The 27,406-nt window shown below is 43.5% G+C and overlaps 1 long non-coding RNA gene across 1 annotated transcript; it reads left to right on the top strand.

Moving 5' to 3' along the window:
- LOC137541663 (uncharacterized) lies at positions 1–26,945 on the top strand. Its single transcript, XR_011025247.1, has 3 exons — positions 1–174; positions 22,673–22,715; positions 26,632–26,945. It is a non-coding gene; the product is annotated as an uncharacterized lncRNA (long non-coding RNA).
- Positions 26,946–27,406: the final 461 nt, after the last annotated feature.

The following is a 27,406-nucleotide window of genomic DNA, read 5'->3' as shown; positions in this document are numbered from 1 at the left end:
GAGAAGCTGGCACAGGCAGGGTCACCACTTGTTGTCAGTTGCCATGGAGACCAGCTTCTCTTATGCACAGGATTCCAGCGTCTTGATTCAGCACACGCAAGTGCTGTGTAGCCAGTGTCCTGCTTGTGTCTCTGAAGGGGGGCCTCAGCGGGGAGCATTTTTTTCATCAGAGCCGTAAGTCATTGTCCTGAGACGTACGGCAGATCAGAGGAGCTGTAACAGCACTAATGTGCAGTTAGACGTTGGGTGAAACCTCTCCCATACATCAAAGGGGGAGATTACAACTTCAGATGAAACGACTGATAAGGCAGCCTCCTCCTGCAGAATGGAATGTGCTGGTTCAGCGTCGCTTAGCTTTCTCTGGCGACGGGACTCCAGCACTGATTTAGGGTAAAGCAATATTGAAGCAGAGTTTTATTTAGCCACAATACAAGTCTTACACATTGCTACAATTGCACATATTTTATATTAAATGATAATATAAGAAGAATTTAGCCATAGCGCCCCTTTAAGGTACTTAATATAACTTATCTGTAATAAATTTGATTAAACATTGATACTGCAATTCTAATGTAAATGTAGCCATATCCTGGCTAAGACCCCTTCTCTTTTCCTCCTCCTATCTCTAGACCACGCAGTGTCTGCGTCTTCTAGGTAGTGTTGCTCGGATACAATACACGATCCCGGCAAGATTAACGAGCATTTTTTTGCTATCCGACATCATGATCCTACTCCGTGATCGGGAATCGATCACTGAATTCAATCATGGATGCGGCCATTATTTTGCGTATACGGCCCATGATCACAGAAAAAATAGCTGTGATTATAAGCTGAAAAGTCGCTGACTTTATCGGTTAATAGCAAAGCCCCCTTACATGATATAAATACCATATTTGCAGGATATATTAACCATTTCAGCCTGCGGGGGTTTTTTACCTTCCACATCAGAGCAATTTTCACCTCCCATTCATTCGCTAATAACTTTATCACTACTTAACACAATTTATTGATCTATATCTTGTTTTTCCCACCACTAATTAGGCTTTCTTTGGGTGGTACATTTTGCTAAAAATTATTTTTTTATAAATGCATTTTAACAGGATTAATAAGAAAAAAATGGAAAAAGCGTGACGTCGTTCATGACGTCACACACGCGCAGAAAGTGCCTGGCAATAGGAGCGCGATCTAGGACGCGCTCCGCCGGGCAGCACAGGCATACTACTCTGGGTCAGTGCGACACGGAAGTAGTAGGAGCCGCAGGGATTTGGAGATGTTCGCCAGCGAACGGTTTGGGAACCGTTCGCCACATCTCTACTGGGGACACGGGTCAGTGATCGGGAACCACGTTCCCATTCACTGATCCCAGGGCTACCGGGGGACAGCACGGAGGCGCGCCTGTGATCATGCGTGGGAGGCGCCGAAGCGCGGCACCGCAGCAGAGCAGCCACCTGGACGTGAGGATCACATCCGGGCGGCTGAAATGGTTAAGTAGAACAGTGGGAACAAGGGAAACACATTTTTCCAAAAAGACCTCATAGTTTTTGAGATAATCAATTTTAAAGGTTCAAAGGAAAATAGTATACATTTAAATGCGGTAAATGATAGTGTATTTACCGCATTTACATGTATACTTTTTTCCTTTTAAATTTCCTTTGTACCTTTACATTCGATTATCTCAAAAACTATAAGGTCTTTTTGGAAAATGTGTTCCCACTATTCTACTTAAACATATCCTGCAAATTTGGTGTTTATAGCATGTAAGGGGGCTTTGCTATTAACAGGCAAAGTCGGCGGGTTTTGACGGGATTTAATCACGAATACTTTATCATTGGAAACTTTAAATTTGATTTTCTCAAAAACGAAGGTCTTTTTGAAATAAAAAATGTTTTAAGTTGTAGCCACTGATCATCTTTATAATCCATGCAATTCTGGGGATTGTGGCATGTATGGGGGCTTTGCTATTAATGTTAAAGCGGAATATAACCCAGCATGTCAACTTTGCTCTAAAACATTATTTACAGCATATTATATGCAACCAGCATTTTTTTTACTAGACCAGCATTGGAAGGGTTACACACAGAGCTTTAAATTTCCGTGGAGAGAAATGCAGACGCATCCGAAGTTTAGATAGATGCATTTAAGTAAACACAATGTAACAAGTGGTGAATGTTACACACTCTCTGGCTGTCCTCCAGCTCATGCACAGTCAGAGAGTGTGTCACATTCCTCACTTGTTACATTGTGTTTACTTAAATGTATCTATCTAAACTTTGGATGTGTCTGCATTTCTCTCCACGGAAATTTAAAGCTCTGTGTGTAACCCTTCCAATGCTGGTCTAGTAAAAAAAAATGCTGGTTGCATATAATATGCTGTAAATAATGTTTTAGAGCAAAGTTGAAATGCTGGGTTATATTCCGCTTTAAATTCAAATCCGGGTCACGAACCCGTGATCACGGATATTACAGGCAATCACGGATTAAATCTGAGTCGAATTCGTCAGTCAGTTTCAAATCTGGGTCACAATCACGGCTCATCCGGATTTTGGGACTGCCATGACCTGATTTATTCAAATCCGTGATCGGGGGTATGCGAGCAACACTACTTCTAGGCCACACCATGTAACCAAAGGATTACCGATTTTGGTTCTTCAGTTTAGTTTAACTGCTGTGCTGGGTATAGAACTATCATATCTTCCCTAGACAGCAATGCAGCATTGAGTCAGCACATCAGAAGCCATATTCGTTTTTGCCCTTGTCCTCAATTTAAAGTGCAACTGTCGGGCATAAAATCAAAAATCAATTCTTTATTTTTATCTGGTAAACAAGTAATAAGGATACTAATCAGGCAATCCAAAAGTTAAAATCTCTATTACTTTTCTTGTTTGTAAATGATCATTCCCCAGTTTACCTGACCTGACTTTGGTACGTTGCCGCAAAAAGGAAGTTGTAGGGCATGCTGGGTTGTCCTTTTTTGCTTCTGTACATTAGTTAAGTCTCAGGGGAAATAAAGAAGTAAAAAAAAGACAACCCAGCATGCCCTGCAACTTCCTTTGTGCGGCAACGTACCAAATAAGAGTCAGGTAAACTGGGGAGTGATCATTTATAAACAAGAAAAGTAATAAGGATGCTAACCAGGCAATCCAAAAGTTAAAATCTCCATTTATAAACAAGAAAAGTAATAGAGATTTTAACTTTTGGATTGCCTGGTTAGCATCCTTATTACTTGTTTATAAATGATCACTCCCCAGTTTACCTGACTCTTATTTGGTACGTTGCCGCACAAAGGAAGTTGCAGGGCATGCTGGGTTGTCTTTTTTTTACTTCTTTATTTCCCCTGAGACTTAACTAATGTACAGAAGCAAAAAAGGACAACCCAGCATGCCCTACAACTTCCTTTTTGCGGCAACGTACCAAAGTCAGGTCAGGTAAACTGGGGAATGATCATTTATAAACAAGAAAAGTAATAGAGATTTTAACTTTTGGATTGCCTGGTTAGCATCCTTATTACTTGTTTACCAGATAAAAATAATTGATTTTTTATTTTATGCCCGACAGTTACACTTTAAGTAGAACTGGCTCTGGCAATCAGTTACAGTGAATGAATTGGGTGCCTGTGTTTGGCTATTGTAATCTACACTTCAAATATTTCATAAACAGTGCTGCATAATGCGATTTAAGAAAAAGAAGAGAATTAAAAAAAAAAATAGGTCTAGTATTTTACAGTTTGCACGCTATGCAATTTATCCTTTGATATTGTATTCATTTTTCATCATCTCAGAAATGACATATTAACATTTTTACTTGCTGTAACTGTTTGTATCATTATTTGATTTAGAATGTGTCAGTTGGGTTTACTTGGCAATTTATCATGAGACTAGGCACTCTAATTTCTCATTATGTTTTTCAGTGACCGTAGTACATTAAAGCAAAACTAACATTTTCCAACACACTAGCAGGGCAAATAGACACTTCTCCACTTACTTTGACAACATCGATCAAATATTTTTACTCACAGTATACGATGCTTTTATTAGCAGTGAAATAGCAATAACAACACGTATGCCTAGTGTCATTGGTGGGCCTGAGGCACTAAATGTTTTAGCGCCACATGACTCCATTTTTATCTATTTTTACAGATTTTCCTGGCTTTAGTTTGTTTCATCATTCATGGTCAAAAATTTAAAAAAATCAAGCAATATTTTGAGGTAATTAGCAGTTAATGATCTGCAGAAATTACTGCAAATGCAAAAATCGTGCATATATCAACTAAATTCAAATTTAACCACTTCACCCCACTGGCTATTTCACATAACAGTGCTCCTCCCATTCAGGGCCAGTGCCACACCAAAAACCTCTAGCAGATGCTAGAGGTTTTTGAAGCAGATTTTTAGAGCGATTCTAGGCATGTTTAAAGAGATTTTCTAAACATGCCTAGCAGTTATTGGAGCGTTTTTGTGTAGCAGATTTCATATATTGTTACAGTAAAGCTGTTACTGAACAGCTACTGTAACAAAAACGTCTGGAAAACCGCTCTGATCTAGCGTTTTTCAGAGCGGTTTTCCACTTTCCTATACTTTAACATTGAGGCAGAAACGTCTCAGAAATCTAAAAAGTGCTGCAGACCCCGAGTTTGCGTTTGTGGAAAAAACGAACAGCTCAGGTGTGCACCAGCCCATTGAAATACATTAGCCAAGCAGTTTTCAAACTGCTAGCATTTTTAAAAATGCTCACAAACCGCTCTGGTGTGCACCAGCCCTCATTTGGCCATTATTTTATCACTGCGTATCACACCTAAATGATCTATATTTTGTTTTTAAGCCACAAATTAGGCTTTTGTGAGTGATACTTGTTTTCAATAATTACAGTACAACCTTGGATTGAGCGTACAATACAATACAATACAATACAATAACATTTGTAAAGCGCTTTTCTCCCATAGAACTCAAAGCGCATAGCTGTGTCTCAGATTAATGCAGGGTTGCAGGCTGGGTTGTGTTACAGAGGAGATAGTCAGATGTTCATGAATGCCAAACTGAAGAGGTAGGTTTTCACTTAAACCTAGACTTAAATGCTTCCAGGGATGGAGCTGTCCTGATTGGGTGTGGCAGGGAGTTCCAAAGTGTAGGGGCAGCATGACAAAAGGCTCTGTCTCCAAAGGTTTTGAGGTGGACTCTGGGGGTGACCAAGGTGTTACGTCCTTTTTGGATTGTGGGGGGTGTGATGCAGTTGCAACAAGTCCTTCAGGTATCCAGGGCCCAGATTGTGCAAGGATTTGAATGTCAGTAAGCCAAACTTAAATAGAATTCTCCATTTTATCGGTAGCCAGGGGAGTGAGCTCAGGGTTGGTGTTATGTGGCAATGACGGGGTTGGCTCGTTAACAGCCTTGCGGCGACATTCTGTACTAATTGCAGGCGGCGTAAGTCTTTCTTATGCAGGCCTGTGTAGAGGACGTTGCAGTAGTCTAACCTTGATGTGACGAAGGCATGAACTAGGGTTGGAAGATCCTCTGAAGGAATTAGGTGTTTAATCCTTGCAATATTCCTTAGGTGAAAGAGTAACCAAGAGTAACTTGGTTTAAGAATGATTTGCAATACAAGAAAAATGTTTGTGAAATTTTGACTTGAAGACAAGACAAGAAAAAAAAAAGAAGTATACATGCGTCAAGTCATCAGACTCATCACAGCTGAGGATTTGTATTTAATTATGGTCTATCTGAGTGTAGAGACTGTGCAGTGTCACATTTCCATGAGATCATAAGAAGTCTTGTTTACATGCTTATTTTATACTATTTTAGGGCTGGTGCACACCGAGCGGCTTTTTGGGCGTTTTCAGATCCGCTTGCGGCTGCGGATCCGCTTGGTCAATGTACCTCAATGGGGTGGTGCACACCAGAGCAGGAGGCGTTTTGCAGAAACGAATCCTCCCGGGGTGAGGCATTTTTTGGATTGTGGATGCGTTTCTGCCTCAATGTTAAGTATAGGAAAAACGCAAACCGCTCTGAAAAACGGCAGTTCAGAGCGGTTTTGCAGGCGTTTTTGTTACAGAAGCTGTTCAGTAACAGCTTTACTGTAACAATATATGAAATGTACTATACTGAAATCCGCTGCAGCAATCCGCAAAACGCTAGCAAAACCCCATAGAAAAATTTTAAAAAGCGTTTAAAAATCTGCTAGCATTTTGCGGATCTGCTAGCGGGTTTTGGTGTGCACCAGGCTGTACTGTTTTTGAATTGTGGAATGAATCAAATGGGTTTCCATTAATTCTTATGGGGAAATTCACTTTGATATGGGTGCTTTGGATTGCAAGCATGTCTCCTGAACAAATTATGCTCGCACACCAAGGTTCCCCTGTACTTTATTTTCTATGCATTGTAAAGGGGAAAAAAGGGAAAAAATAAAAAAAGATAAACCAAACACACTATTTCTCCAATTTCATCCCCTTTAGTTTTAACCTCCTTGCCGGTTATCCCGAACTCAGTTCAGGGTAACCTGCGCAGGAGGATTTCTCAGGCCCCGCTGGGCCGATTTGCATAATTTTTTTTTTGTTACAAAGCAGCTAGCACTTTGCTAGCTGCTTGTAACTTCCGATTGCCGCCGCTCGCCGCCAATCTGCCGCGCCGAGTCCCTTCCTTCCCGCCCCAGACCCCTGCGCTGCCTGGCCAATCAGTGCCAGGCAGCATTGAGGGGCGGACCGGGATTCCCTATGACGTCCCGACGTCATCCCGCCCCGTCGCCATGGCGACCGGGGAAGCCCTGCAGGAAATCCCGTTGTGAACGGGATTTCCTGTTTACTCTGATCGCCGAAGGCGATCGGAGTGGGTGGGGGGATGCCGCCGCTCAGCGGCTATCATGTAGCGAGCCCTAGGCTCGCTACATGATTTAAAAAAAAAAAAACCTCCTGTGCTGCCTCCTTGCCGGAGGAATTGAACCGGCAAGGAGGTTAAAATAAACAATGCTACTGTAGATAAAACCCACACGTTGTATTTTCCATTATCACAACATTTAGGCCTCTTTCACAGTGGGACATTAAACTCGCACGTTATAAAAAATTATAACGCAGACGAACGCACAGCAATACAAAGTCTGTGCAACATTCACAGTGCACATGTTGTGTTGTGTGTAACGTGCAGCAATATTTAGAAAGTGCTGCATGCTGTGCTTTTAGCAATACATTCGCTGTGTTGTGTGTTGCACATGCTCCGTAAGGTTTTTTTAAATGTAACGCATGCGCCATTTTCATTCCATCAGTATGCAACGAAAACGGCGCACCAAGAGACACATAATGCAGTGCAAAATAACGTCCAGTTTCATAACCTACATGCGCTCCATTAGGGGCACGTTGTGCGACTTTAACGTTGCATCAAACGCATTGTCCCACTGTGAAAGAGGTCTAAAATTCTCTTCCTTGTACAATGTAAATAAAGGTATATTTATGTTTTATCACTTTGCCCTGTCAATAATTAAAACATCTTATTTGCCAAAATAGCAGTAATATACCCTCATTACATACAGTTAGGGTCATAAATATTTGGACAGAGAAAACTTTTCTAACCTTGGTTCTGTGCATTAAAGCTTGGGGGGAGGGGGTTTAGAAGGTGTTATTACTAATGAGAAATGTACTTTGTATTTGTACTTTCTTTTTACTTTTAAAATGAGTGTTTTACTTCACTTTCTACTTTCATTTTTATTAGTGAACATGGCTTCCGATTGAAGCCATTGTAATTCATACACAGGCACATGTTCCCATTGGCAATCACTGCTGATTAAGTCCCACCGTGAACTAGTAGTGGGAGCTAGCGCGCACCCGCTGCTGAGTGACAGGGCGTACCTGTTTGAGCTCAATTGCACAAGCTGAACGCGTTTATACATCCAGTTTGTGTTAAGAGGTTAAAAAGTGATTCATTAAAGAGGAGCTATACTATCTAAAAAAAAAACCAGCATATATAAGTAGATAAATACTTGCTCCACGTACATAATATATTCATTGCACTGTCCACATCTTGATTTTAAGTAAATTTTATATAGTAAATACAGAGAGTTCTTTTTCAAGCATTTGCCACCTTAATTCCACCTGAATTAAGCCAATACTGATGTAATTTCCTCCCTTACTCTAGGAGAAGGGCAGCCAATGCAATCGCAGTCAGTCTTCTGACAACACCAACCCCCCCCCCCCCCAACCCTACAATAGAAAGTGCATTGTCATTGTGTGACTCTGTAGCTTGTGAAGCATGAGAAATATTGGCCAATCAGAGAAGAACAGAGGTGTGGGAGGGGACAAGAGGAGGGAAAGAGGCTTCAGCCAATCAGGCTGCATTAGTTAAGTCTGAGGGGATAGTAAAGAAGCAAAAAAAAGACAACCCAGCATGCCCTGCAACTTCATTTGTATGGCAGATGTGCCAAATAAGAGCCAGGGAAACTGGGGAAAGATGTTTTATGGACAAGAAAAGTAAGATTGATTTTTAACTTTTTGAATTGCCTGGTTAGCACCTTTATTACATGTTTACCAGATAAAAATAAAGAATAGATTTTTTATTTTATGCCCGACTGTAACGCTTTAAACTTTCTTCCTGTTTTGCATGGCTGGCTTAATGGCTATTATTAGACCTGCTCAAAGCAGGCGATCAGTCTAAGGGCTAGTTCCCACTGGGGCGATTCTTCAGTGCTTTGCTGATTGCCGGCAATCAGCAAAGCAATCAGCAAAGCGCAGCTACTAATGTATCCCTTTGGATACATTTACACTGCAGCGGTTGTGATTTCGATTAATCGCAAACATGCTGCATGCAGCGTTTCGGGGGCGATTGCGCAGTGATTCTCATTCTATCAAACGGGAATCACAAGCGCAAATAGCGCTGAATCACGAGATTGAGCCTGAAAATTGTGATCGCGGAGCCGAACGCGATCGTGGGCAAAGCGCCGAGTTTGAACCGGCCCTGAGGTACAGCAGTTTAAAATGGACCTCCACACAGCTTTCTACAAATAACATTAACCTATTTTGGTTCCTGGACGTAGAAACTACGTCCAGGAACCATGCGTGCTACCGCACGCTCCCACAGCCGATTGCGCGCGTGCTCGCGCACTCCCGGCCGCGGATTCGGTAGCCACGGAATCAATGTATCGGGCTATGGTGCCCGATCACTGATTCCCTCTCCCCCGCTGAAAAAGCGACAGCTTCTTTCGGAAGCTGTGCTTTTTCTGGCTGTTCCCTCCCCGATGCGTCACTCTAAGCGTGTGTTACGCTTAGAGTGACGTCTGTAAACAAACTCATGGCAAAAAGTAATACTACAACTGAAAGTAAAAAAATAAAAATTAACACACATTTACATTATAAATCTATTATTTACCTCCCACCCTCCCAAAACTACCCAAATAAAATATTTACTATAAAAAAAACAAACCATTACAATAAAAAAAAAAAAACATGTAAATATTTACCTAAGGGTCTATACTTTTTAAATATCAATGTAAAGATGAAATATTTCTATATTTTTTTATTTTAAACTTGTGAATAGTGATAGATGCAAAATGGAAAAAATGCACCTTTATTTCCAAATAAAATATTGTCGCCATACATTGTGATAGGGGCATAATTTTAACGGTGTAATAACCGGGACATATGGGCAAATACAATACGTGAGTTTTAATTATGGAGGCATGTATTATTTTAAAACTATAATGGCTGAAAACTGAGAAATAATGAATTTTTCCATTTTTTTCTTATTCTTCCTGTTAAAATGCATTTACAGTAAAGTGGCTCTTAGCAACATGTACCCCCCCCCCCCCCCCCCAAAGAAAGCCTAATTGGTGGCAGAAAAAAACAAGATATAGATCAGTTCATTGTGATAAGTAGTGATAAAGTTATAGGCTAATGAATGGGAGGTGAACATTTCTCACGTGAAAACGACGGAACGCGATTGGGTTAAATGAACAGAAAAGCAGCAAGGCCCCATCCTCTGCTTACCTGCAGGGTGGCAGGACTGAAATGGAGTGCCAACATAGCACCCTTTCAATTCCAGAGAGCTCCTTCACCACCGCTAGTGGGCAAATCACTATGTTTGGTGTGTTGCCCTCTTATTTGGATATGTGTATATGGGGCTATCTGTCATAAATTCAGAGTGTGCAGATTAGCACCACCTCTTCGGCTAAAGTGTATAGGGGTCACCTAAGACTACATACACATTAGCAGCATATTGTGTAAAGCATTAGTATCAATAAACCACACAGGGGGTTGCTATATTGTGTTGTGAATGTTTCGTCATTTCCCAGCAAAATACACATAAATTGGAATAAATTTACAAAACCAAAATTGTTGTACAATAACTTGATAACATATTGTATAAATGGGTCAGCCTTTTACAGAACAACATTTGGATAATATAATGTTCACAATAAATTGTCGGTACAGTTCCAGAGAAACAAAATCAGAACCAACTTTATTAACCAAGTACGATGATTGTCGCACCTGGAATTATTTGCATTTCACATGGCATTGGCAGTAGTACACAGACAGATATTACATTGACAAACATGACAAACATGGGAGGTATACATTTAGACAGGCATAAAAGCATACATTTACAATATTGGGGACAATCCTAATGAACTCTAAGACAAATGGGGGGGTGGGGCAGTACTGCAAAAGGGTGCTTGGAAGTTTGGAGTTAGGGGCTAGAGTTCTGCAGGGAAGTGGTCCTGGCAGGAGAAACTGGATTCAACAGGACGACTACTTGAGGGGGAAGAAGGTGTTCCTGCACCTTGTTGTTCTGTAGGGGAAGGTTCTGCATCAGGGGCCTGATGGGAGGAAGATCTTAGTGGTCCTTATCTTCATTCTCGCAGTGTGGAGGAGATCTGGAGGCAGCAGGGGCGATCCAATGATACTCTCCACGGTGGTAATTACTCTTTGGAGTTTGTTTTTGTTGCTGACTTTTGCACCTGCATACCGGAAGTTGAGGACAAGCTTATTGTCCTTGAACCAGCTACAGATATTCCTTTCCAATCTCGCTGCGGTAAACATGCTCTCTGTTGATGTTGATGACTTGAGGCCGATGATAGTTGAGTCCTCTGTGAATTTTATTCTGAATACATAGGACTAACTGCTTCAGGCCAAAAATCAGTGCCAGCTATATCCCTAAGCCAGAGAGCCTTTCCACAGGTAGATCTCCAATTACACGGAACATACAAAGCTTCGAGTGTAGGGTAATAGGGCAACATTTCTTGCCATGTAAGAAATAAATAGCTTAACTTGATCTTAAATTAACCACTTGAGGACCGCCCCCAGCCGATGGGCGGCGGCAAAGCCCGGGCCCAAACGACCGCAAATACGGCCATCGGCGGGGGCGGCATCAGCGGTGGCATCAATGACGCGATCGCCGCCGGCAATAGGCTCCGCCCACCCTACTCGGAAACCCGCCGGCCAATCAGCAGCGCCGGCGGGTTTCAAACTTGCGCGATCCGGCCAATCAGAGTGTATAATACACTTTGTTATTGTAACAAAGTGTATTATACTGGCTGCTTTCCTCCGCTGATGGTCACTCGCCGTGCGACCATCAGAGAGGACAGGCAGCCTTCAGATAAGTGTAGCAAAACACTCTTTGCCCCACACAGACCACCCGATCGCCCACCCCAGCCCTCAGAACCCCCCTGACCACCCCAGCACACCACTGCTAGCACCCCACCACCCACCTAAAAACCCATTAATCACTCCCTGTCACTATCTAGGGATGCTATCCCCTAGGTTAGGTCCCTAACTGCCCCCTAGGGTCCCCTGATCACCCCCCCTACCCTCAGATTCCCCCCAGACCACCCCCCCAGACCACCCCCCTGTATACTGTATACGTTTGTATACAGCTGCCTTACCCACTGATCACCTGTCTATCACCTGCCTATCACCCCTTGTCACCACCACCCATCAGAGCAGACCCTAAACTGTCCCTTGGGGGCACCTGATCACCCACCCAGACCCTCAGATTGCCCTCAGACCCCCCCCTGCTGATAACCTCCCCAGTGCATTGTTTACATCTATTCTCCCCTGTAATCCCTCACTGATCTCCTATCGTCACCCCCTGTGTCTGCCACCCACCAGATCAGGACCCAGTCTGCCCCGTGCGGGCACCTAGTCAACCCCCCACACCCTCTGATCGCCCTCAGACCCCCCCCCCCCCTCCCCCAATCACCTTCCCAGTGCATTGTATTTGATTGAGCTGTAATTGTATTTGATTGTGCTGACATTCAATTTCATTGTGCTGACATTCAATTTGATTGTGCTGTAATTGTATTTGATTGTCCCGTGATTGGCATTGATTGTCCCGTGATTGGCTTTGATTGTCCCGTGATTGGCCTGTGATTGGCCCGTGATTGGCTTTGATTGGCCTGTGATTGGCTTTGATTGGCCTGTGATTGGCTTTGATTGGCCTGTGATTGGCTTTGATTGTCCCGTGATTGGCTTTGATTGTCCCGTGATCGGCTTTGATTGTCCCGTGATCGGCTTTGATTGGCCTGTGATTGGCCTGTGATTGGCCTGTGATTGGCCTGTGATTGGCTTTGATTGTCCCGTGATTGGCTTTGATTGCGCCGTGATTGGTTTGATTGGCCTGTGATTGGCTTCGATTGTGCCGTGATTGGCTTTGATTGTCCCGTGAATTGAGTGCCCTGTGATTGGCCTGCGATTGCCCTGTGATTGCTTTGATTGTCCTGTGATTGTTTCTGATTGCCTCTGATTCCCCACTCACCACCACCCCCCTGTCACTATCCTAGTGATCTAAAAACAGTGATCAGTGAAAACTGTCACTTTTTTAGTATCACTAGTGTTAGCAGTTAGGCCAGTTATGCACAGTGGGAGACATGGCAGCGCTTTCAAACAAACCTCATACCTGAATGCTTTATCTGCAATAGTGAGCAGAGCTCCAGAAACTGGACTATATTACACACCCAGCATACACTGCAGGCAAAGAGAGGGAGGGGGAATTAGTGATTAGTCTGCACCGGTGGGCAGAGCTCTAGAAACTGGACTATAATACACACCCTGCATCACCCTGCAATTATTAGGTCATAATTTGTGCACTAATTATCACTGAAGCTAACACCCCCCCTTGGTCTATAGTGATGCAGGGTGTGTATTATAGTCCAGTTTCTGGAGCTCTGCCCACCGGTGCAGACTAATCACTAATTCCCCCTCCCTCTCTTTGCCTGCAGTGTATGCTGGGTGTGTAATATAGTCCAGTTTCTGGAGCTCTGCTCACCATTGCAGATAAACCATTCAGGTATGAGGTTTGTTTGAAAGCGCTGCCATGTCTCCCACTGTGCAAAATTGAATGTAAGTATACTAGTGGCTAGCTGCCTTCACTGTTTTAAATTCACTCTCAAATTTTTAGATTAGAATTTAGCACATAATTTTGAATCTGTTTTGCATTAGAGGCATGCAATTAGCCCTAGGGGGCTCTGCATTGCCTCTGATGGCTTACAATTCAGGTGCACCCTTGAGCGCTTATCATTTGTCTGTTTTGCCAGTTAGGCCAGTTAGCTAGGCCCCTTTGTAAGTGTCAGTTAGTGCTCAGCCCACTGCACCACAGTCACTAATTAGCGTCATCACTGTCGCTAATCAACATTGGTACTATATAGTATATGTAAGTGATCATTACTGATCGCAGTCAGATCTATTAGGGACACTAGGATCCACAAAAAAAAAACCGCAGTGTTTGCCCGATCAGGCCTGATCGTTCGCCTGCACTTGCGTTCAGCCCGCCCCACCGCCAGGGGCGGCGCCAGGGGGGTGCTTGGGGGTGCTCGAGCACCCCCTAGAATTGTCCAAGCACCCCCAAAGCACCCCCTGGAGTGAACTGACTTCAGGCGTCTAAAAGACGCCAAGTCAGTTCACACAGCGGCAGCACGGAGCAGCAGGCAGGGCTACGGTAAGATGGCCGCCCGGAGCCCTGTTCTGCAGACTTCGAGTCTGCAGTGCATGGCTTCGGGCGGCCATTTTCCCGTAGCCCTGCTCTCTGCATGCAGGCAGGAAGTCTCGTCGTGACGTCGGGAAGGAAGAGGATCGTGGGCGCGCGGGCGCTGCGCGCCACAATGAGGTTGGGACTCGGGACAGGAGGTCGGGAAAGAAGGTCTTCTGGCTGTAGGTGAGTAAATGGGTTTTTCTTTTCTTTTTCAGGTGATGCTGATTGTGCATATTGGGGTCATATCTGCTACGGATTGTGCATATTGGGGTCATATCTGCTACGGATTGTGCATATTGGGGTCATATCTGCTACGGATTGTGCATATTGGGGTCATTTCTGCTACGGATTGTGCATATTGGGGTCATTTCTGCTATCGATTGTGCATATTGGGGTCATTTCTGCTACCGATTGTGCATATTGGGGTCATTTCTGCTACCGATTGTGCATATTGGGGTCATTTCTGCTACCGATTGTGCATATTGGGGTCATTTCTGCTACCGATTGTGCATATTGGGGTCATATCTGCTACGGATTGTGCATATTGGAGTCATATCTGCTACCGATTGTGCATATTGGGGTCATATCTGCTACCGATTGTGCATATTGGGGTCATATCTGCTACCGATTGTGCATATTGGGGTCATATCTGCTACCGATTGTGCATATTGGGGTCATATCTGCTACCGATTGTGCATATTGGGGTCATATCTGCTACCGATTGTGCATATTGGGGTCATATCTGCTACCGATTGTGCATATTGGGGTCATTTCTGCTACGGATTGTGCATATTGGGGTCATATCTGCTACCGATTGTGCATATTGGGGCCATATCTGCTACCGATTGTGCATATTGGGACCATATCTGCCACCGATTGTGCATATTGGGACCATATCTGCCACCGATTGTGCATATTGGGACCATATCTGCTACCGATTGTGCATATTGGGACCATATCTGCTACCGATTGTGCATATTGGGACCATATCTGCTACCGATTGTGCATATTGGGACCATATCTGCTACCGATTGTGCATATTGGGACCATATCTGCTACCGATTGTGCATATTGGGACCATATCTGCTACCGATTGTGCATATTGGGGTCATATCTGCTACCGATTGTGTATATTGGGGTCATATCTGCTACCGATTGTGCATATTGGGGTCATATCTGTTAACGATTGTGCATATTGGGGCCATATCTGATAACGATTGTGCATATTGGGGCCATATCTGATAACGATTGTGCATATTGGGGCCATATCTGATAACGATTGTGCATATTGGGGCCATATCTGATAACGATTGTGCATATTGGGGCCATATCTGATAACGATTGTGCATATTGGGGCCATATCTGATAACGATTGTGCATATTGGGGCCATATCTGATAACGATTGTGCATATTGGGGCCATATCTGATAACGATTGTGCATATTGGGGCCATATCTGATAACGATTGTGCATATTGGGGCCATATCTGATAACGATTGTGCATATTGGGGCCATATCTGATAACGATTGTGCATATTGGGGCCATATCTGATAACGATTGTGCATATTGGGGCCATATCTGATAACGATTGTGCATATTGGGGCCATATCTGATAACGATTGTGCATATTGGGGCCATATCTGATAACGATTGTGCATATTGGGGCCATATCTGATAACGATTGTGCATATTGGGGCCATATCTGATAACGATTGTGCATATTGAGGCCATATCTGATAACGATTGTGCATATTGAGGCCATATCTGATAACGATTGTGCATATTGGGGCCATATCTGATAACGATTGTGCATATTGGGGCCATATCTGATAACGATTGTGCATATTGGGGCCATATCTGATAACGATTGTGCATATTGGGGCCATATCTGATAACGATTGTGCATATTGGGGCCATATCTGATAACGATTGTGCATATTGGGGCCATATCTGATAACGATTGTGCATATTGGGGTCATATCTGATAACGATTGTGCATATTGGGGTCATATCTGCTACGGATTGTGCATATTGGAGCCATATCTGATAACAATTGTGCATATTGGGGTCATTGGACGTGTTTTTTGTTAAAATCTGCTCACATTACGTGTATTTTCTTGAGAAAACCTGCACAATTATGTGAATTTTCTGGGAAAAGGGTCACCAAAACTTGGGCCCTCTGTCTTTGCGTTGCACTTTTAAAGGGAACCCGAGGTGAGAATAATATTGAGGCTGCCATATTTATCTCCCTTTAAGCAATACCAGTTGCCTGGCTGCCGTGCTGGTCCTCTGCCTCTTATTCTTTCAACCATAGACCCTGAACAAGCATGCAGCAGGTCAGGGGTTTCTGACAATATTGTCAGAACTGACAAGATTAGCTGCATGGCTTGTTTCTGGTGTAATTCAGTTCACTACTACAGCCAAATAGATCAGCAGGGCTGCCAGGCAACTAGTATTGTTTAAAAGGAAATAAATATGGCAGCCACCATATCACTCTCACCCTGGGTTCACTTTAAATTACAGTTAGCCCCGCCCTCATCCGGTCATGACCACACCCATTTTTTCGCCTTGTAGCCACACCCATTTTTTGCCAGCTCCCCCGGAAATTGGTCCAGCACCTGCATAGCACCCCCTAAAAAAATTTCCTGGAGCCGCCACTGCCCACCGCAGTGACAGAATTTTTTTTCTGATCACTGCAAAAAACACTGTACAATAGCTGTGGCACTGTAAACCTCAGTTTTGATTTATTTTTTTATCAAAACTCAGTGACCACAGCTTTCTACCTCTCAAATACTCCCTTTTGCTAGGTAGGTGGTCTTTTTTCTACTCTCAGAGGAATACCCCCTAAATTTAGCAGCCCACCATGGCAAGAAAGGGGTATTCCGATGATGAGGTTCTCAGGTACATGGCCCAGTCGGATGAGGACGATTGGGACGCCTCATTCGACGAATCTTCCGGGTCAGAGTTTGAACCTGAATTGAGCAGTGGCTCACTGACCGATAGTGATGACGAGGTTGAGGTCCCGGCTAAAGCCAGGCGTACCACACCCCATGTTGTTGGACCGCAGGTGGCGCAGGATCAGCCTCAAGGGCAGCAGAGTGGTGTTCGTGCTGGTCTGAGATTTCATGGTGGGGCAGGCACCAGCAGCACAACATCTCCTGGATCTAGCACCAGTCCTTCTGTAGACCCTGGTGAAGTGGCGAGCACCAGCATGGAAGTTAAAACTGGTTCGGTGGCACGTGCAGTAAGATCCCAGTCGCAGCCACCAAGAAGACGGGCCCGTACTACCCCTAGTTTACCACAGGTGCTGGCAAACCCAAGTTGGCAATCCCCTGATTCCGCCGCACCCGTACTTCCCCCTTTCACCGCCCAGTCTGGAGTCCAGGTGGAGACAGATAATCTAGGATCGGCCCTAGACTTTTTCTATCTGTTCTTCACCCAGGATCTCTTAGACTTAATTGTGGCAGAGACCAACCGTAAGGCCACACAATATATAACCGCCAATCCGGAAAAGTTCCTTGCCCAGCCTTTTCGGTGGAAACCAGTCCAAGTTTCCGAAATTAAAATTGTTTTGGGCCTTCTCCTTCACACGGGACTAGTAAAGCAGAATGTGTTGCGGTCTTATTGATCTACGGACCCAGCATATCATGTTCCCCTGTACTCTGCTGCCATGTCCAGGACACGATTTGAGAACATCCTGCGCTTCCTGCACTTCAATAACAACGAAACCTGTCATCGAAGTGACCACCCTGCTTTTGACCGGCTCCACAAAATTTGACCCCTCATAGATCACCTGTCATCCAGATTTGCAGATGCTTATACCCCTGACCAGGACATCTGCGTAGACGAGTCCCTCATACGCTTTACCGGGCGCCTTCGCATCAAACAGTACATCCCAAGCAAGCGCGCCCGGTATGGGGTGAAACTGTATAAGCTCTGTGAAAGGGCCACAGGCTATACATCTTATTTTAGGGTCTATGAGGGAAAAGACACAAAATTGGAGCCGGTCGGATGCCCTGACTACCTGGGGAGCAGTGGAAAGGTTGTGTGGGACTTGGTGTCACCCTTGTTCCAGAAGGGGTACCATCTTTTTGTGGACAATTATTAGTTGGCCCTCTTTCAGCACTTAAAAATAGAAAAAATACGATGCTGTGGCACCGTGCGGCCTAGTCGCCGGGGCTTCCCCCAACGGCTCATTACCACCAGACTTCAACGGGGGCAGAGGGCCGCCTTGTGTGCTAACGACCTGCTCGCGGTGAAATGGAAGGACAAGAGGGAGGTTTACTTCCTGTCCACCATTCACGCAGACACAACAGTTGAAATTCAACGGCGAACTGAGGTCATTGAAAAACCCCTTGTCGTCCATGAGTATAATACTAACATGGGAGGGGTGGACTTCAATGACCAGAGGTTAGCGCCCTATTTAGTTGCCCGAAAAACAAGACGCTGGTATAAAAAAGTGTCTTTTTACCTCATTCAATTGGCAATTTACAACAGCTTTGTTCTCTATAATAAGGCTGGGAGAACTGGATCGTTTATTCAATTTAATAAACAGATCGTGATGGAACTCCTGTATCCAGGAGGTGCCATGGCCCAACCCCAAGATGCAACTAGCCGGCTGCATGGAAGGCATTACGCCTATCCAATTCCGAGTACCCCAGGTCAACGAATCCGAAGAAAACGTTGTTGTGTCTGCAGCAGGGCTGGAATAAGGCGTGACACCACTGTTTATTGTCCCACCTGTCCTGACCAGCCTGGCCTATGCCTAGGGGAGTGTTTTGAGAGGTACCACGAGCAGGTACACTATTAGAGAGTAGGGAACTCCACACACAGCGGTAGGCACACAAGGGTCTCTCAGTGCTATTTCACACTGCTGCGATGCGTTAGGGCAAAATGCCTAGCAAAAGTCACACTTTGCGGTCCCCCCCTACGCCGGAAGTGCTTGACGCTAGTGCATGCCTACGTTACTGCGTGGCTTCTGTGGCAATATCGATCGGCGCGGAAGTCATGTTAGTCTATGGCGACGCAGTTCATTACTAGGCCGAATGCTACTCTTGTGGTATTGCCTGAAGGTCTGTTTTGGACGATACGGTGCGGCGGGCTCGACCCACCGGATATGTCAATATGCAGTGTGAAACCAAACATCGGGTTTCCAGAGACCCTAATACACAGGGCTGCCAGAAACCTCTCCTTTCACTTGGGACAAATTGCGTAATGTACTTCGCCACAACTCTGTGCGATTTGCACTTCGCACATTGTTCCATGGGGGAGGAGAGGTTTGTCCTCGGGAGGGAAGTTAAAAACAAACAAAAAAACCCAAAAAAAACAGGTAAGCAAAGAAGTTAATGTTTGGTTTGCAATGTTAAGTTTTTTATTAAAAAAGTTAAAAGTTTATTAATTTTTTGGGTTTTTTTGTATTTTTTTTTTTCTCTTTTTCCATCCAATAACCTTCCAGGTGGACCGAGTGAACGACTAACCAGCTGCAGCACTGATGGTGCATCCTTACAGAACATTGCGCGTCTGTCAGCTTACACACAAGTCGGTGCATGCAGCGCTGCAGGACGAGATTTCTCCTCCGCAGTCAAAAAGATACGTTTGCCGAGGCATATGGGCCGAGGAGTGGTGTTGGGGTTTCATATGCTTTGGCAAACACTTTGTATCAAAAAAGAACTCTGGCAATGATTTGTTCATCCACATCGATCGGTGTGAATGGATAAATCAGGTTTGCCAGGGCATACGAGCTGGTGGGTTTGGATTTTTGGGGCGGCAGCTCCTATGTCCTGGCAGACGCCTTCTCTTTTTTTTTTTTTCAAATTTTTTTGGCAGATATTTTTTCATCCACATTGATTGATTGATTGTTTGACGTTCATTTTTCCTTTCAGCCCAGAGTGCATTACCCTTATGCCCAATATAAGGAGTATAGCAGAAACTCCTAATACTGGCCATACATGTAATGACTGCAGAGACCCTAAAATGCCAGGACAGACCCCATGAATGATGCCATTTTGGAAGGAGGACACCCCAAAGTATTCCGTTAGGTGCATGGTGAGTTCATAGAATATTTTATTTTTTGTCACAAGTTAGCAGAAATTGTGTTTTTTTTTCCCACAAAATGTCATTTTCCGCTAACTTGTGACAAAAAATTAAATTTTCTATGAACTCACCATGGCCCTCATGGAATACCTTAGCGTGTATTCTTTCCAAAATTGGGTCATTTGTGGGGTTTGTGAACTGTCCTGGCAAGTGGGGGGGGGGGGGGGGGTGCTAAATTGTAAGCATCCCTGTAAAGCCTGAAGGTGCTCATTGGACTTTGGGCCCCTTAGCGCAGTTAGGGTGCACAAAAGTGCCACACATGTGGTACCGCCGTACTCAGGAGAAGTAGTTTAATGTGTTTTGGGGTGTATTTTTACACATACCCATGCTGGGTGGGAGAAATATCTCTGTAAATGACAATCTTTTGATTTTTTTACACACAATTGTCCATTTACAGAGATATTTCTCCCACCCAGCATGGGTATGTGTAAAAATACACCCCAAAACACATTAAACTACTTCTCCCGAGTGCGGTGATACCACGTGTGGCACTTTTTTGAACCCTAACTGCGCTAAGGGGCCCAAAGTCCAATGAGTACCTTTAGGATTTCACAGGTCATTTTGAGAAATTTCGTTTCAAGACTACTCCTCACGGTTTAGGGCCCCTAAAATTCCAGGACAGTATAGGAACCCCACAAATGACCCCATTTTAGAAAGAAGACACCCCAAGGTATTCCGTTAGTAGTACGGTGAGTTCATAGAAGATTTAATTTTTTGTCACAAGTTAGCGGAAAATGACACTTTGTGAAAAAAACTAATAAAAATCAATTTCCGCTAACTTGTGACAAAAAAAAAAATCTTCTATGAACTCACCGTACTCCTAACGGAATACCTTGGGGTGTCTTCTTTCTAAAATGGGAAGATCGAAACTGTGGTTAATAAGGCAATGAATAAAGGCCTCATTGGTGACGATCTTTTTAAATTTTTGATTAATCGACATCCATCTACCCCTTTGCTGTATACCCTCCCTAAGATACATAAGAACCTTTTTCCCCCCCCCTGGTCGCCCTATTGTTGCTGCCACGAACTCAGTTTTTTCCCCTCTAGCCCAATTTTTGGATCGAGTTTTACAGCCATTTGTGGTTAGTTTGCCTTCTTACATCAGGGATACGGGCACGTTTCTAAATGAATTGCAGAAATTTGAGGATGTTGAGGACCATTGCCTATTGGTTACTCTGGATGTGGAGAGCCTCTACACCTCCATCCCTCATGATGGAGGTGTGGAGGCTGTGGAGCATTTTCTCTTCACGTCCTCTGACTATGATGACCCCCAGAGATCTTTTTTGCTCTCTTTGCTGAACATTATTTTGAGGGAGAATTACTTCCTGTTTGATGGTTCATTTTATCTGCAGTGCAGGGGGACGGCAATGGGGTCGAGTGTGGCTCCCGCATATGCTAACCTCTTCATGGGTCTTTATGAGGAGGCATTTGTTTACACTTCGTTGCTGTTCAAAAAACATGCACGTTGTTGGTATCGCTATTTAGACGATGTCTTTTGCCTGTGGGCGGGGCCACCCTCGGCCCTTGTTGAGTTTGTCGACTCCCTGCACTGCCGGTATCCTGAGATCAGACTGACCATCAATAGTGATCTGAGGAGTATTTCATATCTTGATACTCTTGTGATCAAGGATGGCGGTAGGTTAGTTACAGATTTGTATCGTAAAGTTACAGATAGGAATGCTATACTCCATTATAAAAGTTTCCATCCACAACATATGATACACAATATCCCTGGAGGACAATTTAAACGCATTGATAAGATAGTCCGTGTGGAGAATAAACGGGATGTGAGAATCTCAGAAATGGTAGGTCGGTTCAGACAGAGGGGTTATCCAGCTGGTTTACTTGACGAACAGTTGGACAGGTGTAGGGAGAGAAAGAGAAGGTCTAGGAAAGGAGACAATAGAGTGTCGTTTGTCTCTACATACAGTACTATTAGTAGGCAAATTGAACGGTGTGTTAAACGACACTGGAACATATTAGCCGATTCACTCCCCTATGTCAGTGAATTCCAGCACTCCCCTATGTTTTGTTACAAACGTGCTCCCTCACTTCGCACCAACTTGGTGCATTCAGATATCTCAAGGGGCAAGGGTAGACCTAGACAATGTGGCATTTTTCCTTGTTTAAACTGCCACATATGTAATAGCTTGATTAAGGGGGATCACTTTTTTCACCCCACTAGTGGTAAGAGATATGACATCCACGACAGGTATACATGTGACTCTAGTTGGGTTGTCTACCTGCTTAAGTGCCCTTGTGGTAAGGGTTATGTTGGGCAGACAACTCAGAGATTAAAGGATAGAATAGCTTCGCATAAGTCTGCTATTAGAAAGAAAAATATGGAACAAACAGTGTCGGAACATTTTACTCGTAGTGGGCATAATGTTAGTCAATTGAGAGTCTGTATTATTGATGGAGTAAAAATAGACAGTAGGGGTGGCAATCGACACTCCAAACTGTCTAGAATTAAATCTAAATGGATTAGGGAGTTAGATACGGTTAATACCGGTCTCAACAAGGAGTATGACCTTGAACTTGATTGGTAATTCAAATTTGCTCATTAATGTATATATTTATAGCTTCTGATCTTATTCATGTAATCATTATTTATGGTGTGTTTATATGTCTTTTTCCATAGGGAAGGTTGAATAGAATTGAGGTTTGCTAATAGGCATGAACGGGTGAGTAGTTAATTTTTATTTTTCTATTCTGTTGATGGAATGAGTCTGCTCTCGATGGTTTTTCCGGGGAAGTACATGCAAATATTTATCATAATTGTCCATTTCAAATGCCTTTTTATTTTTTATTTTCTATCTTTGTGTGTGAGTGGCGTCCTGTTGTCATGACGCCCACCGCAGTACTATAATTCTTTTTGTGGTTAGTGGTTGGTGGCATTTTGCCCCCAGGCTCTTATTGGTCAGCGGGTACAGCATGATGTGTAAAGCGTCCAGTTGCCATGACGCTTTCCCCATTGACTTTGTTCTAAAGGAGGCTATTGGCCGGCTGTTTGCGGTCTTGCCTTTAGGCTCCTATTGGTCGGCGGGTCCGGCGTGATGAGTGTGGGTGCGTCTGGTTGCCATGACGCCACGTAGTCTATGGGGCGGAACGGAGTTCCGCCCTATACGGAATGATATGGATTACGTAATTCCGTCTTATACGGAAGTCCCTTAGTGGCTGGCGTCCTCTGACGCTGATGTCTCCGCCGCGCTGGCGGCTTGCTAATTTGTCGGCGTTTCCTTATACACTGCGCCTGATAGGTCGGCGCCTACTTGCATACTAAGTTTGGTGTACGCCCCTGGACTTTCTCATTGGGTGAGAGACCATTCCCATCAACCCTTTGTACCAGCGGGGTTTGTTTACAATTTTCGTGTTCCCCATGTGAGTATTTATCTCTTTTTTTGGACACCCTTTCGTGCCTTTGAAACCTTTTATGATGAGGGGTAATTTTGTTTATACTGGTTATGAGAGATCTGATCACTATTGGATATGCTGATAAACGTTTATTGTTACAGAATCTACAACTTGACTTCAGCCAATCAGTTCACATCATGGTTTTGTAGGTGTGGTAGTATATGCAAATGAGCAGTTCTCCGTCAGGTCCTCTAATTTGTATACCTTCTGCTATTGGATGAGCTTTGTATATATGTGTGCATTGATATGTGTTTTAATTAGAACTGGGCAACTTGAAGATGGGCAGGTAGCCCGAAACAGCGGACTGTTTTGCCCTACAGTTCTTTTTAAAGATGTCTGTCTTTTCTACCAATAAATGAAGATACATGCTACAAGGTGGTGCGGATTATTACGTTTTTGATATTGTTGGATCCCGTGGTGTCCGGGATTTTTCTCCAGCACACCTACCATTCCTGATTGGATGGTTTACCAGTGAGTGCTGCTCCACACATTGAACTTTTTCTTTCTAAAATGGGGTCATTTGTGGGGTTCCTATACTGTCCTGGCATTTTAGGGGCCCTAAACCGTGAGGAGTAGTCTTGAAAACAAATGTCTCAAAATGACCCTTGAAATCCTAAAGGTACTCATTGGACTTTGGGCCCCTTAGCGCAGTTAGGGTGCAAAAAAGTGCCACACATGTGGTATCGCCGTACTCAAGAGAAGTAGTATAATGTGTTTTGGGGTGTATTTGTACACATACCCATGCTGGGTGGGAGAAATCTCGCTGTAAATGGACAATTGTGTGTAAAAAAAAATCAAAAGATTGTCATTTACAGAGATATTTCTCCCACCCAGCATGGGTATGTGTAAAAATACACCCCAAAACACATTATACTACTTCTCCTGAGTACGGCAATACCACATGTGTGACCCCTTTTTGCAGCCTAGGTGCGCTAAGGGGCCCAACGTCCAATGAGCACCTTTAGGCTTTACAGGGGTGCTTACAATTTAGCACCTCAAATGCCAGGACAGTAAATACACCCACAAATGACCCCATTTCGGAAAGTAGACACTTCAAGGTATTCAGAGAGGGCTATGGTGAGTCCGTGGCAGATTTCATTTTTTTTTTGTCACAAGTTAGCAGAAATGGAATTTTTTTTTTTTTGTCCCAAAGTGTCATTTTCCGCTAACTTGTGACAAAAAATACAATCTTCTATGAACTCACCATGCCTTTCAGTGAATACTTTGGGATGTCTTCTTTCCAAAATGGGGTCATTTGGGGGGTATTTATACTATCCTGGAATTTTAGCACCTCATGAAACATGACAGGTGGGCGGAAAAGTCAGAGATGCTGGAAAATGGGAAAATTCACTTTTGGCACCATAGTTTGTAAACGCTATAACTTTTACCCAATCCAATAAATATACACTGAATGGTTTTTTTTTATCAAAGACATGTAGCAGAATAACTCAAATGTATAGGAAATTTTACTTTATTTGAAAAATGTCAGCACAGAAAGTTAAAAAAGTCATTTTTTTGCCAAAATTCATGTCTTTTTTGATGAATATAATAAAAAGTAAAACTCGCAGCAGCAATCAAATAGCACCAAAAGAAAGCTGCATTAGTGACAAGAAAAGGAGGTAAAATTGATTTAGGTGGTAGGTTGTATGAGCGAGCAATAAACCGTGAAAGCTGCAGTGGTCTGAATGGAGAAAAAGGCTCTGGTCCTTAAGGGGCGAAAAGACTGTGGTCCTTAAGTGGTTAAGTCAAATCAGCTGGGGACCAGGTGGGCATTATAGGCAAACTGGATTAATTGATTAGACAAAAATTTGGATAAGTGCTTCAGGTCAAGTAGGTCTGCAGGATATAAAGTTGTATCCCCTCTCACTGACCCACAGAGAGGCCAAATTAGGAGACATAGGGGCTTCATCTCATTATTTCTGGTCTAGCTCACCGATATCTGTTAGCCACAGTATCTTGTCATTGTGGGTTGACATGGGTTTCCCCAAAGTTACATATAAGTTACCAATCTTGCCTATGTTTGGCTCTTTTTACACTGGAGAAATTTGTGTTTCTCAGATTTATACAGTCAGCTGACAAAATTGAGCCCAAATGGAAGGTCATAACTGTAAATATCTGTAAAGCAAATTGGAAATGTAAATGTATTCTTTTTAACAAATGTGGAGAAGACCGATTCCTCAAAACATTGGCCAAGTCTTGGAAAAGTAAAATGTATTATTTTGAGCAAATGTGGAGAATTTCTCAAAACATTGTGCTAGTCTTCAGAATTTGTGTTCCTTACAGAAACCAAAGCTAAGGCCAGCCAGCTACCTTTTTTTCCCTACTGAGGGGTGATAATCTCAGCACTCTACAGTACAGATTTTTCTGGACCATGACCATTGCAGTCTAGCTTGTGTCACTATAGTGTTTAGGTAATGGTGAGTTGTAAACACAGAGCCCATTAACACTAAAAATAGTTGCTGTTGGCCATTCTTTGAACAGAAGACCAGCAGGTGTGTGTGTTATAAAGAAACCATGTGGTCAAATGAGCCAGATAGACAGCCATGCAGTATGTATTGATAACACAGAAAAACTCTGCAGATCATAGAGACCCTAACACCGACATGAACATTTGAGCCTAGGTTTGTATTTACCATAAATAAATATTGTTTTTAAGTGTTAGACAATGGGAAGATGGAGATACAGTATACTGCCAATTGATGTGCAACATAAATTATTTTTTTTTACAATATAACCATGTTAAATTAACTCTAGTGGCCACTGAGTCATAATGGCAATTTAGACTGAGGAAGACTTGTCCCTCAGTCACGGGTATAGTGAATCTATATTAGTCATTAGGGTCTCCAGAAATGTTATGCTCTAGCTAGTTAAGAATCAGTCAACTTAGGAGTGGAAAATGGAAATATTACCCATTGCATTATTGAATAGAACCAGGTATTAAATCCAATTCAAATCTAGTCCTTAACAGAAACCACTGTCAGAAATCACCCCTAATGCTCTATCTAGAGACTGAGATGAGTCCGCTGGAATAGGATCATGTCCTCCACATATACAGTTAGTTTTTCCTCTGTGCTAGTGGTACGCAACCCTAACATTTCGGTAGAATGACCTATAGAGGCTGCCAGGGGCTTTTCAGAAATCGCATATGAAATAATTTGCACCCCTACCTTGTGTCTCTCTTCCTAGGTGAATCTGTGGTGAGATCCAGTCATTGGTTCACAATCTAGCTTGTGGTTTGGTGTACAGCTGATGGACCCAAGAAGCAGATGTATCACCAAAGCCAAACCTTAACGATGAAGCATACAGGTAGAGCCCTTCTGCCCCTTTGAACAGTTTAGTCATTTGAGTGCTTTCCTCTTGGTAGAGTATAGGAACATGCAGGAATTCACCCGTGTACCCGCGGTACATCAACCAGTGTCTAGTAAAAGAGCTGTGCTGGATTATATCAAATTTGCTTTATTGATCAAGGTGCAAACAAAGTTACATTAAAAATGGTTGAATGTGGCAACAACCCGCTGTTTCGAGGCTCCCTGGTTCTTGTTCATGCCACATAGCACAATGTGGTATGCAGCTCAATTCCTTATACAGGTATTCCCCGGTTAACGAACAAGATAGGGACTGTAGGTTCGTTCTTAACCTGAATCTGTTCTTAAGTTGGAAAATTGTGCCATCTCTGTCCCCTGTACCTCCTCTATGTCCCCCTGTGCCTCCAGAGGCCTCCTCTGTGTCAGCTCTGCCCTTTGTACCTGTTTATACAAGTTTAAAAGCCATTTTTTCTTTGATTTTTTTTTTTATTTATTTTCTCAAAAAGTCCAATTTGAAAAAAAAATATGTTTTGACTTGTTCCCATGGAAACAGAGAATCCATGCTGTTCATATCAGCGGGTCATTCATATGTCAGGTGTTCATAAGTCGGGGATTACCTGTACTGTAAAGTGCCCTCAGAGTAACAACCAGCCAAT

The sequence above is a fragment of the Hyperolius riggenbachi genome, chromosome 12, assembly GCF_040937935.1.
Source record: "Hyperolius riggenbachi isolate aHypRig1 chromosome 12, aHypRig1.pri, whole genome shotgun sequence".
Taxonomy (NCBI): Eukaryota; Metazoa; Chordata; class Amphibia; order Anura; family Hyperoliidae; genus Hyperolius; species Hyperolius riggenbachi.
The sequence above is the reverse complement of the archived record's forward strand: the minus strand, read 5'-3'. Positions and strand labels throughout refer to the sequence as shown.